Raw genomic sequence first — 11,865 nt, forward strand, 5'->3', positions numbered from 1 at the left:
CGGGGCCCTTCGGGGTCCGGGAGCGCCCTTGGGAAGCTCGAACGGGGCTCTCTGGGGCGCGGGAGCTGATGGGAGTTGTAGGCGCGGGTATCATACGGTTTAACGGGGCCGCAGAGCATCATGGGAGATCGAGGCGCAGTTGCAATGGCTCTCCGAGAGTCACGGGGCATGACAGGAGATGAAGTCCCGGCTGGAATAGCGCTGGACGTGTGCCGCGGAGCATGATGGGAGCTGTAGTCCTGGAAGTGGTTGGAACGTGGCGTTTGGGGGTCCGGGAAGGCTCTTGGGGGACACTTTTGCATCCAAGCCGTGACTTGAGGTCCTCGGGGGAACGTAAACGGCTCGGGAATCCGTGGGGGGAGTTCGGGGAGCTCTAACCGGGCCCTTTAGGGCGCGGGAACGGCAGGAGTTTTAGGCGCGGGACTGTGTTCTGAGGGGCTCTGGGGCCACGGGGGATGAGAGGAGACGAATTCCCAGAAGTGGCTGTACCGGGCATCAGTGGGGTTGGGAGCACTCAGGGGAACTGGGGACGCCTTTGTGGGCTCCCAGATAGGCACTGAGGGGGCACTGAGGGATCCTGGAGTGTCTAGGGGACACTTATGGGACAGATGGGGGCGGATCCCAGGGTTCTTGGGAGCGTGGGGCATGACAGGCGTTGCAGTCCCGGCTGCAATGGGGCTGTATCCAGCTGCGCGGCATGATGGGAGTTGTAGGCAAAAGGAAAATATGGCAGCCATCTAGGCACCGCCCCCAAGCCCCGATCTCTGGCGCTGATTGGCTGTGAGTGGTGATGGGCGGAAGCCTCGGCAAATGAGAGGCGGCGGAGGCGGGAACAGCCTATCCATTCCCTCCCAGTACAGCCCAGTTCATTCCCAGTACTACCCCAGTACAACCCCAGTAAAACCCCAGTGCCCCTCTGATCCCTTCCAATACACACCAGTCCCTCCCAAAACACCTGAGTCCATTCCCATTCCCTCCAGTTCCACCCAATTTCAAACACAGGGTGCCCCTGTGTCCCCAGTCTTCCCCACAATGTTCCCAGTGTTCCCCAGTATGTCCCAGTCCTCCCCAGTGTTTCCAAGGACAGTTTAATTTCTCACGGTGGCCATGGCAGCCAAACCCACCAGTGGGGTCAGAGCAGTGCCCATGGCCACAGCCCCTTGCAGTGGCCCAGTGCAGCTTGGGCTGATGATCCACCCTCACAGCTGGCCCAGGGCAGCTCTGCAGTGGCTTTGGTGGCACCTGGGGCTGGCACACACCTGAGCAGTGTGTCTGTTTGCAGTGGGGAAACTCAGGAGTTTCAGATTGCTTCAAAAAACCCCAAAAAGTGAAAACCCCTCTTAGGCTGAGTGCAGCCAGCTCTCCAAGCACAGCAGGTCCCAGGGCAGTGAGGACAGACAGGATGGGGCTGGGCAATGTGGAGCAAGGTTGTCCACACTGGGTCAGAGCTCCAGGCACAGCTTTTGTGAGCAGGCCAGAGCTGCTGAGGAGAGACCCTGGGTCAATATCAATCACAGAATGCTGCAATCGTCTCTACTCTAAAGAGAAAGAAAATAAAATACATCGTTTAAAATAGGAATGTCTGTTTCTGATAAGTTTTTTGAAATCTTTCTCCATCACTGGACTAGGAAAACTTTAATGACTCTCTCAGAGCTTTGGTGTTGTTTACATCAGACTCAGTCCCTGAGAGTGTCTTCAAAAAACCTCTCAAGACCTCAAACTTAAATTGAAACTGCAAAGTTTCTTGAAGTTTTAATGGATCTCACTGAGGGACACGACTGAGAAAATGTCCCCAGGTTCCAGTTAGAGCAGAACACTGTAGGCAATGATGACAGCTGGGGACAAACAAGGCCGAGGTGTCTCTGGTGCTGAGCAAAGCTGGATGTGTTTGAGGAATGCCAAGGACCAAGGCCTGAGCCCCAGGGCCTGGCCAGGCAGATCCTGTCCCTCCCTCCTTGCTCAGGCCTCTTGCCGGGATGGGCCCTGGCATGTGGGCATGTGCAATGCCAAGGGCAGGAGCATGGGGCGGCCCCTGCCCGGCTGCTGAGCAGGGACAAGGAGGCCATGAGGCCCCAGGCCTGCAAGGGTCACTTGTCTCCTGCTCCTGCCTCAGGCCCAGGCCCAGCAGCCATGGCCAAAGTGCTGCCCAAGTTGGCTCTGGCAGGGCTGTCTTGCAGCTGCTGCCCATGCCTGTGCCCTGTGCAGCCCAGGCTGTCCTACGGTGTCCCTGCCCTGCGCCTCTGTCCCTGCAGGCTGTCGGCATCCCCCGCCTGCCCCACCTGGCTGGGCCCTTCCTTTGCTGGCAGCTCTGCCTCCTGCCTGCCTCTGCCTGCCCACACAAAGCCTGGGGCTGATACCAAAAGGGTTCATTCCATTTTTACCCTGCCTGGGAACTTTCAGCACAGGAACAAGGCATGCAGGGGCTGCTTTCCCTGCAAGGATGCTTGGAAGAGAAGAGGAAGACATCTGGCTCAAGGGTGAAAAGATAGAGAAAACAAGGAGTGAATCTCGGAACTTGGGGTGGGTTTTATGGAAATGGGTAAATTGTAATTCATATTTAGCCACTGTAACACACTGGTAGAATTACATGTCCTCATAAGGTTAGGAGTTATTTCATGTTACACATTAGGCCTCAACAAACGATACCCTCTTTAATAGCAAATTAGTGTTATGGAGACTTATTCTGATATTTTGGGCTTTTGGTGACAGCAGAGGCTGACAGAACCAAGGAGTCAGCTGTGACACTGTGGAACCCCATGGAACAAAGGGTCCATTGTGATGCAGTGGAACCCCCTGGAACCAAAAGTCCAGTGTATCAGAGCAAGGCCTCATGGAACCAAGGAGAGCATTGCTGACAGTGTGGAAGCTTCTGGAGACATGGGGTCATTGTGACAGCGTGGGGCCTCCTGGAACCAATGGTCCACTGGGACACTGCAGAACCTTCTGGAATCAAGGCGATCATGTTATGTTCTGGAACCTCATGGAACAAAGGATCCATGGTGACACTGCACTGCTCAGACCATTGTTGACAGTGGGAAAGCTCCTGGAACCAAAAGTCCATTGTGATACAGCAAGGCCTCCTGGAACCAAGGGTCCCTTGTGGCTCTGTGGGGCTTCCCAGAACCAAGGAGACCATTTGGACACTGTGGGGCCTCATGGAACCACCTGGCACTGTGACACAGCGGGGCCACATGGAGCCAAGGGGCCACTGAGACACTGAGGAACCTCATGGAACCAAAGGTCCATTGTTACACTGAGGGGCCCTGTGGAACCAATGGGACCATGGTGACACCGTGGTGCTCCATGAACCAAGGGGCCATTCTGATTCTGCTTTGCCTCATGGAGCCAAGGGGCCACTGTGACACTGCAGGGCCTTGTGGAACTAAGGCAGCCTTGTGACACTGCGGGGCCCTTGGAACCAAGGGTCCATTGGGAGATTGCAGGGCCTCATGGAACCATGGAGACCATTATGGCCCTTCAGAACCCATTGAAACCGAGGAACCATTGTGACACTGCAGGGCCTCATGAAATCGAGGGGACCAAAGTGACACTGTGGGGCTCCATGGGACAAAGGGGCCATTCTGACACTGTGGCAGCCTTGTGACAATGTGGGGCCCTTGGAACCAAGGGTCCATTGGGATATTCTGGGGCCTCATGGAACCATGGAGACCATTATGGCCCTTTGGAATCCATGGGTACCAAAGGGCCATTGTGACACTGTGGACCCAAGGAGACCATTGCTCTGCTATGGGACATCATGGAACCAAGGGGGCCATTGTGACACTGCAGGGCCTCATGGAATCAAGGGCACAATAGTGACACTGTGGGGCTCCATGGGACCAAGGGGGCATTCTTAAAGTGCAGAACCAAGGAGACCACTGTGACACTATGGGGCATCATGGAACCAAAAGTCCATTTTTCCACAGAAGGACCTCATGGAACCATGGAGGCCATTTTTACACCTTGAGGCCTTGTGAAACCAAGGGACCATTGTAGCACTTTGTGTCTCCATGGAGCCAAGGAGTCTATTGGGACACTATGATGCTGTGCTAGGCCAAAGGCAATTGTGGCACTGTGTGACACCACGGAAGCAAGGGAGCATTGTGACATTACAGGGCCCCATGGAGCCAAGGGAGGACAATTGTGACGCTGTGGGGCCCAATGGAAGCAAAGGACCAGTGTGACACAGCTGGGCATCATGCAGCCAAGGGGCCGCTTTGATCCTGAGGAGCCCAAAAGAACCAAGGGGCCATTTTGACACTGTGCAGCTGTGGAGACCCTGAGAGGCTTCCCTGGGTTAGGGAGACATAAGAAGCTTCCCTCAAAAGCTGTTTGACCCCATTGGCTCCTTCCCCTTGTCCCATGTGCCTCAGCCACTCCCTCCCTATTCCCCCATTGGCCCCATCTTTGTACTGCCCCCATGGCACTGATCAGCCCCTTCCTCTGGAGAGACAGGAACCTGGATTCCCCCCAGGAGTCCTGCCTTGTGACCCTGAACATCTCACTGCACGGCTGAATCAAACATCTGTGGGTACCATGCAAAGGCCCTTTGTGCTTCCCTACCCTGGGCTTTATTAGCAGCTATTCCAGCTGCAACAATGGTCCCTTATGGCAGTGTGGATCCAAGGACACCATGGTGACACTGTGGGACCTCATGGATCCAAGGGGCAATTGTGACACTGAAGAACTTCATGGAACCCAGGGTCCATTGGGACACAGCAGGGCCTCATTGGAACACAGGAACCATTGCTGACAGTACAGAAACTCATGGAACCAAGGGGCCGTGGTGACACAGCAGGGCCACATGGAACCCAGGAGACCAGTGACATTTAGGGACCTCATGGAACCAGGGTCCATTATGACACTGCAGAAACAAGGAGACCATTGTTGATGCTATGGAAGCTCACGGAACCAAGCAGCCATTGTGACACTCCAGGGCCTCATTGAACCAGGCAGACCATTGTGACACCACAGAACCTCATGGCACTGAGGGTTTATTGTGACACAGCAGCGCCCATGGGGCCAATTGTCCATTGTGACAATGTGGATCTGAGGAGACCATGGTGACACCATGGAAGCTCATGGACCCATGGGTCCATTGTGACAAAGCAAGGCCTTGTGGAACCAAGGAGACCATTGTGACATCATGGAAGCTCATGGACCCATGGGTCCATTGTGACAAAGCAAGGCCTTGTGGAACCAAGGAGACCATTGTGACATCATGGAACCTTGTGGAACCAAGGAGACCATTGTGACATCATGGAACCTCGTGGAACCAAGGAGACCATTGTGACATCATGGAACCTCAGGGAACCAAGGAACCATTGTTACAGTCCAGAACCAAGGAGACCATTGTGACAGTACAGAACCTCACGGGACCAAGATTCCATTGTTATACACTGGGGCTTCATGGAACCAAGGACCCACTGTGACACAGCAGGGCCATGTGGAACCAAGGGTCCTTGGAGATACTGCAGATCCAAGGAGACCATGTTGATGCTGTGGAACCCCATGGAGCCAAGGGGCCGTTGTGACACTGGGGAACCTCTTGGAATCAAAGCAACCGTGTTACATTGTGAAACCTCATGGAACCAAGGGGCCATTGTGACACTGCAGGGCCTCATTGGAACAAAGGACATGGTTGATTGGCCAGAAGCTCCTGGAAACTATGGGACATTGTGATACTGCAGAGCCTCATGGAACCAAGGGAACCACAGGGACACCGAGGAATCTTAAGGAACCAAGCAACCATTTTCACATTACAGAACTAAGAGTGGGGCATAATGGAGCCAAGGACACCACTGATACTGAAATCCATTGGATAGAAACTTCTGAACAGAGTTTGGAGTATTTGAAAGCAGGTATTCTTTATTACAGCATGGTGGTCACTTGGGCCATCCTTCCTCCATTCGAGTGCACTGAGCATTGAATGAACAGAGTTTTTATCACACACACTGATTACGTATCCATTAGCTATCCCCACTTCCTTTGAGTTTATTTGACATAGTTGCACCCCTTATCACAAGTCCTTTTATAGTTCTTTGGGTTTTGTCTTCAACATCCAGTGTCCTTTTTAGGTGGCTGTTCCTTGACCCCTCCTTTTGAGTAAGGGCAATATTATTGTTCTGCATAACTTCTGTTTTGTCAGCCTTGCAGAGCTGAGCTGGCATCCTGCTTGCATTTTGTGTGGCTTCTGTTTGCCAGAGGCACATCCTCAATCAGTTTCTCCAAGGCCGTGCTGTTCTGTTCGACTGTCCTTGACAAGAGTAAATGTTGTCCTGTTCTCCTGTCCTTGTCTCAGTGCTCGCCCCGCATGAGGCGTCTGCAACCCCCCCAACCTATGGGCCTGGGGTGGGCAAGTGTTCCTGGGGAACAGGGATGGGACAGCTGGGCTGGACTGACCCAAGGGATGTTCCATTCCATGTCACACCATGATCAGCAATCACCTGAGAGAAGCAGAGGGGCAAGGGGGGTAGGGAATAATTTATTTTTAAGACATTTTTCTTTCAAAACAGCACCAACACATACAGAATCTTCTCCTGCCACAAGGTGGTCAAACATTTTCTGCTGATAGGAGATTTCCTGAGGATTTTCTTTTCTTCTGTTAGTGGGTCTTGCTGTGCCTTTTTTTTGGTTGAGTTTGGAGGTATTTTTCATTGGATTTGGGTTTTTCCCTATTGAACTGCCTTTCTTCTGATGCAGTTTTTTCTGATGTTTCTTGTGGCTTGCTTGGCACCTGACAGCAAGACAAATTTATCCAACTCTGTCATCTTGCCCAATTATATATTGCAGTCAGCATTAACTAGATGAGTTCAGTCACAGACTCCCTGCAATTTGGCAGCATCCACAAAGGAATTGAAAGTACATTTCATGCCATTGTAGAGACAATAGAAATATTCCACAGTGGTGGTCAAGGGCTGGTCACTGAGGGATGTCACCAGGGTGTGGCTGCCAAGAGGAGTCTGTACCATGGTTGACATTTGACCCTCACTGTTCAGCCAAATTCCCACCCAGCCCATGTTCCACTCCTTCAGCCCAGCTCTCTCCAGTCTGGCTCTGAGGAGACCACAGAAGACCCTGTCCCAGGCCTGGCTGAAGTCTGGGCACACAACATCCCCTTCTTTTCCCTCCCACGTGGGTTCTGCAGTCCCTGCCCTGTCCTGCCAGTGCCTGGAATGGCTGCAGGAGGATTTGCCACATCCCCTTCCCTGCTGATCCTGACCAGGCTGTGGCTCTCCCAGTCCCCTCCCTGCCCTGTTTGCAGACTGGTTCCATGTCTGCCCTTCCCAAGTGCCCAGGACCCTCTGGGATGGCTCTGGCCTTTCCAAGGGGTTTGAGAGAGGTCCCACAGTGACACTGCCCAGCCTTCTCAACAGCCCTGACACCAAAATGCTCTTCCAGAGGAGTGCCCAGGACACAGCCCTGTCCAGCTGTCGCAGTCCTGAGGGCCAGTTTAGATGGGTGACTCTGGTGTGTAATTCCCCCACTCACAGCTGTCCTGAGCACTTTTCTCAGTGCCTCTCTAAGCCCATCCTTTCTGCTCCACAGGCTGTATGTCAGAGGATTCAGCAGGGGGGAGGACTGTGTTTAAAAAATGCTCTGTCAGAGTGTCTCAGGAGACACAATGGATCTGGGCACCGGTGACACTGAAAATCATGAGGATGCCCCGGAAAACTGAGGCACTGCAAAGTAAAAGGAGGAGGTAGAGAAAACCTTCCCCTGCCATCAGCCCTGGCACAAGCTGCAGAGCCCCAGGAAGGTTCAGCACAGACCATTCAGCATCTGATGGGCACTGGCCACCCACAAGCAAAACCTGACCCAGACCTGAGTGTCTTGTAGGTGACACTGGGACCCTGATCTGATCCCACTGAGCCTTGGGAGAACAATGAGCCTCTTTAGAGTCCATCCCTTGGCATGTTCTTGAGAGAGACTGTGGCAGAAGCCTTCAGGCACTGGGCTGAGGAGATCCCTTTGCTGATGGCAGTGCTGGGGTGGAGGTCAGATCTCTCACAAAAGCCCTCATTGCTCCCCCTGCTTCCAGAGCACTCAGACCTCAGAGAACAAGGGCTCCAAAGGAGAGTGTGGAGGAGCCAAGAGCAGCTCTGAAAAGATCACGTGCCGGTGCTCCCTGTCTGTGCTGCTGTGCTGCAAAGCATCACAGCTTTTACAAAAGTCTCAGTGGAAGGGTAGCAGAAAAAGCATTTGAAGCAGGGTCTTTTATTTTGTTTAAAAACCACAGAGCACAATTCCCAATTTAAAAAATCTGTGAGTCAAATTCAAGAGGAAAACACTTAAATAGAAGAGGGATGAATAATAAAGTTATGTTGTGATCATGATGATCACAAGAAAACCAAAACTATCCACCCAGAACACTATCAATATATGAAAACCTAGACTGAGTCTGTAATGAGTTATATTCTAAATGTTATGCTGTACAAAAGGGGTCCTTCATTCCTTCTGAAAAGCATCCAGTCATCATTTTTCTCATGCCATCCTTGAGCTCCTGGTTCCTCAGGCTGCAGATGAGGGGGTTCAGGGCTGGAGGCACCACCGAGTACAGAACTGACACTGCCAGATCCAGGGATGGGGAGGACATGGAGGGGGGCTTCAAGTGGGCAAATATATCAGTGCAGACAAGGAGAGAACAGCCAGGTGAGGGAGGCAGGTGGAAAAGGCTTTGTGCCGTCCCTGCTCAGAGGGGATCCTCAGCACAGCCCTGAAGATCTGCACATAGGAGAAAACCATGAACACAAAACAACCAAATAAGAGAAAAGCACTAACTACAATGAGCCCAAGTTCCCTGAGGTAGGATTTGTAGCAGGAGAGCCTGAGGATCTGGGGGATATCACAGAAGAACTGGTCCAGGGCATTGCCATGGCACAGAGGCAGGGAAAATGCATTGGCTGTGTGCAGCAGAGCATTGAGAAAGGCACTGGCCCAGGCAGCTGCTGCCATGTGGGCACAAGCTCTGCTGCCCAGGAGGGTCCCGTAGTGCAGGGGTTTGCAGATGGACACGTAGCGGTCGTAGCACATGATGATCCGGAGGGAAAGCTCTGTTCCAATGAAGAAGACAAACAGAAAGAGCTGTGCAGCACATGCTGAGTAGAGGGAATTGTGCATGGCTTTGGGGACAGTGGTGCAGATGGAGCCCAGGTCGCTGAGGGCCAGGTTGAGCAGGAAGAAGAACATGGGCGTGTGCAGGTGGTGGCCGCAGGCTATGGCGCTGATGATGAGGCCGTTGCCCAGGAGGGCAGCCAGGGAGATGCCCAGCAAGAGGCAGAAGTGCAGGAGCTGCAGCTGCCGCGTGTCTGCCAATGCCAGCAGGAGGAAGTGCCTGATGGAGCTGCTGCTGGACATTTCTTCACTCTGGGCATGGTGGACTGTTGAAACAAGACATTCAGAAGCTCTTTGAGTCAATCCTATGGACTTATTTTAGGAATTCCCTCAAAATTACTTCTCTGCCTGTGGGGAAACCTCATCAGCTTCTTTATTTTTGAGCTTGGCTTTATGCTCCTGAATTACTGATTCATCTTCAGCATTGCTCTCAGGCTGAACCCCAGGGAAGCCCAGAGGGAAAACAGGGCTCCCTGTGTCCCAGTGCAGTCAGACCTGCTGGTCTTCACACAGGTGCCCTTTGCCCACTTTACCTCCCTCTAATTCAGGATAATCAAACATAAAACGAGCTTGAAAAATAAAGTGGAGTTTTTAAAGACTCCAGCTTTAAAGTCGATTTCTCTAAGCCCTTCTCTCTTTCCCAGTGTAGCTGAACATGGAGGGATGCCAAGGGTTGGTCTGGCTCTCTGCTGCCCGGAGTTGTGCCTGCTGGGAGCTGTTTCTCTCTATCCAAGCCCTGTCCCTGCCTGTGCTGCCAGAGCCCAGCCCAGCCCTGGGGGCTCAGCTCTGCCCCGCAGACCCCTCCCAGCACAGGGCACTGCCCAGGGGCATCTCCCTGGCAGCAGGGCCTTAAGGGCAGGCCAGACAAACAGAGATGCTGCAAGCCAAGGTGCTGCTGCTGCTGTCTGTAGGGAGAGGAGGCTGAGGAGGCACTTTCTGAGGGAGATCTGAGGCCCATCTGCTGATGCCCAGGCTGACAGTGCAGGAGGCTCAGGGACACAGCCAAAGCTGACAGCCCCTTTCCCTTCCCTTTAGGAGAAAGCTGAGAGCAGCCCTGGCCATGCAGCACCATCTCCAGAGCAGGAGGAATCTGCCCTGATGGGGGTGGCTCCTTGCACCTGGAACTTCTCCCCTGCAGCGTCCATGGGGAGCTGCCAGGCAGGCTGAGAGCTGCCCCTGGCAGGTGGCACATGCCCTGGGCTGGCCAAGAGCCCTGAGGGCTGCAGGAGCTGCTCTGCAGGACAGCCCTGGGCAGCCCTGGCTGCAGCCCCAGCTTCAGCCCCTGCAGCCGTCCCTGGCAGCAGGAGCCGTCCTGCCCTGTCCCTCTGACGGTGCCCAGGGCAGCCCCGCTCTGCAGCACATCCTTCCCCTCCTCCTCCTGCTCCTCCTGCTCCTCCTGCTCCTCCTGTGCCACAGAGAAACTGGGAGAGTCCTCCTGACACATCCCCCATGCTCTGGGGTCTGCTGGCTTCAGGAGATCTCTCCAGGAGCACAGGGGACATTGCCCTGCACCCACACACTCACCATGCACAGGGCTGTGAAGAACTTTCCCCAAGTGAAGTCTCAGCTCAATGTCTTCCCAATCCTGATTGCCTTCAGCCTGTCTCTGCCTGGCTCCTGTGCCCTCAGTGCCTGCAGGCAGAGCCCTCAGCCCTGCTGGGCTGGGAGAGGAGCTGGCCCTGGGAAGAGCTGTTCCTTTAAAGCTCAGCAGCACAGACACAGCACAAGGACTTTAATGAGCCTCTCGGGGATTTGGTGTTGTTTACATCAGACTCAGTCCCTGAGAGAGTGTTCAGAAAACTTCTCAAGAACTCAAAGGTAAATTGAAACTCCAATAGTTTCTTCAAGTTTTAATGGGTCCAAGTGAGGGACACGACTGAGCAAGTGTCCCCAGGTTCCAGTTAGAGCAGAACACTGGAGGCAGTGATGACAGCTGGGGACAAACAAGGCCGAGGTGTCTCTGGTGCTGAGCAAAGCTGGATGTGTTTGAGGAATGCCAAGGGCCAAGACCTGAGCCCCAGGGCCTGGCCAGGCAGATCCTGTCCCTCCCTCCTTGCTCAGGGCTCTTGCTGGGATGGGCACTGGCATATGGGGATGTGCAATGCCAAGGGCAGGAGCATGGGGCGGCCCCTGCCCGGCTGCTGAGCAGGGACAAGGAGGCCATGAGGCCCCAGGCCTGCAAGGGTCACTTGTCTCCTGCTCCTGCCTCAGGCCCAGGCCCAGCAGCCACGGCCAAAGTGCTGCCCAAGTTGGCTCTGGCAGGGCTGTCTTGCAGCTGCTGCACAGCCCTGGTGCTTCTGAGGCAGATGAGATGTGACCACCAGAGGCCAAGGCCAGCCAAAGCTGACAGGTTTTTCTCTGAGAGATACGCTTGCATACAGCAAGGTTTTAGGGCGGAGTACCAATTTTGTCCATGGGCGTCTGAAAAGAGAGACAGTTCTTTCCATAGGAAGGAAAGCATGGAGCCCCAGTGTTTCATGGGCAGATGAGAGGCAGCCCTTGACATTCTGAGATCAGCCTGGGGTGTCCCAGCCCCGCAGGCTCACAATGGCCCCTTGTTTCCATGAGGCCCCGCTGTGTCACACTGGCCCTCGGTTCCCCGAGGATCTGGAGTGTCACACGGGTTTGTGCCATTTGTCCTTGCTGCCCCTCACATCCCCCTGGCCCACCAAGAGCCCCGAGGCAGCCGTGAGGGACAGGCCCTGCTGGCCCAGGCTGGGCTCAGGCCTTGGCCTTTCTGCTTCCTGCAGC

General features: G+C 54.1%; 1 pseudogene; it reads right to left on the reverse strand.

Moving 5' to 3' along the window:
* Positions 1–8,425: 8,425 nt before the first annotated feature.
* Positions 8,426–9,120, reverse strand: LOC136570440 (olfactory receptor 14J1-like; annotated as a pseudogene).
* Positions 9,121–11,865: the final 2,745 nt, after the last annotated feature.

This window comes from Molothrus aeneus, unplaced genomic scaffold (assembly GCF_037042795.1).
Source record: "Molothrus aeneus isolate 106 unplaced genomic scaffold, BPBGC_Maene_1.0 scaffold_34, whole genome shotgun sequence".
Classification (NCBI taxonomy): domain Eukaryota; kingdom Metazoa; phylum Chordata; class Aves; order Passeriformes; family Icteridae; genus Molothrus; species Molothrus aeneus.